Here is a 2,500-nt window from a genome sequence, read left to right on the forward strand (position 1 = left end):
ATAATTTCAGTTTAGTATGTTCATTTCGACTTTTTGTAATAATTTTGACTTAATTTGACTTCAAGTCATAGTTTTACGTCATGATTTTGGTTTAGATTTTGACTTTTTAAGTCATAATTTAGTTTTTCAAGTCATAATTTTGACTTGAAATATTTTTCACTGTCATAATTATGTCATAATTTTAACATTTTAAGTAATAATTTGGGCTTTTCATGTCAATATTTTTTGAGTCATAATTGTGACTTTTTAAGTAATAATTTCAGTTTAAATTTTGACTTTTTATGTCATAATTTAGTTGTCATAAATATTACCTTTTTGTCAAAATTTTAAAATGTTAAGTAATCATTTAGGCTTTTTATGTAATAATTTGGACTTATGTCAACATTTGACATTTAACATCATATGACGTTTTCAGTAATAATTTGGGCTTTTTATGTCATAATTTTGACTTTCCATGTCATAATATTTTTTGACAGTCATAATTATGACTGAGTAATAATTTTGAAAGAATAATTACATCATAATTTCTGTTTAAATTTCAACTTTTTTGTCATAATTTAGTTTTTGACAGTCATAATTATGTCTGAGAAGTTTTGAAACAGCGCCACCTATTGGATATTTCCCCCCCCCCCCCAAAAAACGTATAACTTTGGGTGTGGTTGACTTACTTTCATGGGAGTCACTTTTTTTGTCTCCTGAATCCTTGCCGAGTCCAACGATACCAGACTTGCCAGGTTTTGGCGTATGGTTTGTGCAGCGTTGTAATTTAGCGCTTATAAAACGTTAGCTGATATCTTCAAAACAACTAGTCCGATCGAGACGAAACCAGCGTCGATAGGTCGATATTTAAACATTAGAGCCCAAATGTCAAAATATTGATAGTAAGGGGGAGTAAAATCCAATCAAAGTCAAGTGTCAGTCATTTTTTACGTGTTTTTTTCATATAAATGTCTATAACTCCAAAACAAAATGACATTTTCACCAAAATTTACACACACATGTATGGGCTCACTCCAAGGACACATACAAAACGGTAGGATTGTGCCTCTTGGTGGCGCTATAATAGAACAAAATATGACATTGGCTCTATACAACTCAATGTTTTAATGCGGTGTTTAAACATTTTTACTAGGGCTGTCAAAAGATTAATCGCGATTAATCGCATCGAAAATAAAAGTTTGTGTTTACATAATATATGTGTGTGTACTCTGTTAATTATTATTTATATATAAATACACACACATTCATGTATATATTTAAGAAATATTTGCATGTATATACATTTATATAATCTATAGTATATATAAATATAAATGTTTTATATATAAAAATAATATTTTTTCTTAAATATATACATGCTTGTGTGTGTATTTATATATAAATAATAATTAACAGAGTACACACACATATATTATGTAAACACAAATTTTTATTTTGGATGCGATTAATCGCGATTAATCTTTTGACAGCCCTAGTTTCTACATTCTTCACTCATTTTTTCAGTTGGTCTGCTGCTATCATCTTCCTTGTTTGCTTCTGTTGCGCTTGGCCCTGCTCACAGCTCTATTTTTGATTGTTTTTATATTAAATGATTGATTGAAATGTTTCTCTGACCTCCCAAATCCGTGTATCATTCGTTCAGTCGATTTTTGATTTAATATTGAAAGTTGAAAAATTAGAAAATAGCTTGTTTTTCAGTTTTTTTTTCTTCAGAAAAACGATTTTTTTTTTTTTTTCGTTTTTCATTCAGAGGTAGAAAACTGAATAAACAGTTTGAACCGATGACGAAATAGTTTGATCTTCGGCTGACCAATCAGCAGAAAGGGGCGTATAATTCCCGCCCACATGTAGAAATCGAATATTCAAACTGTTTATTCATTTTCTACCTCTGAACGAAAAACAAAAAATCAAGTCGAAATCTCGTTTTTCGTTTTTCTGAGAAAAACGAAAAAAGAGCTGTTTTCTCATTTTTCAACTTTCAATATTAAATCAAAAATCGACTGAAACGAATAATACACGGATTCTCCCACTTGGTCTTCTCTGTTTTTATATTAAAGGGTTAGTTCACCCAAAAATGAAAATTCTGTCATTAATGACTGAGCCTCATGTGGTTGGACACCCGTCAGACCTCCGTTCATCTTCAGACACAAATGAAGATATTTTAGTGTAAATCTGATGCTCTGAAAGGCCTCCATTGGCTCAATGCACTTTACACTCTCAAGACCCTTAAAAGACACTAAAGACTAAAGTTACAAAGTCCATCTCACTACAGTGGCTCTACAATAACTTTATGAAGACGAGAATAGTTTTTGTGTGCAAAAAAACCCTAAATAACGACTTGTATAGTGATGACGATTTCAAAACACGGCATCATGAAGCTTCAAAGCGTTATGAATCAGTGAGTCGATTCAGCGGTTTGAAGCGTTATGAATCAGTGAGTCGATTCAGCGGTTTGAAGCGTTATGAATCAGTGAGTCGATTCAGCGGTTCAGAGCGTTAT

The 2,500-nt window shown here is 31.4% G+C and overlaps 1 protein-coding gene across 1 annotated transcript in view; it reads right to left on the bottom strand.

The window, feature by feature from the left end:
• lzts3b (leucine zipper, putative tumor suppressor family member 3b) overlaps positions 1-2,500 on the bottom strand; it is a gene marked incomplete at both ends in the record, with an annotated part of 27,902 nt that overhangs the window by 10,357 nt on the left and 15,045 nt on the right. The window lies entirely within an intron of this gene.

This window comes from Gobio gobio, assembly GCF_949357685.1.
Source record: "Gobio gobio genome assembly, chromosome: 10".
Lineage (NCBI taxonomy): Eukaryota > Metazoa > Chordata > Actinopteri > Cypriniformes > Gobionidae > Gobio > Gobio gobio.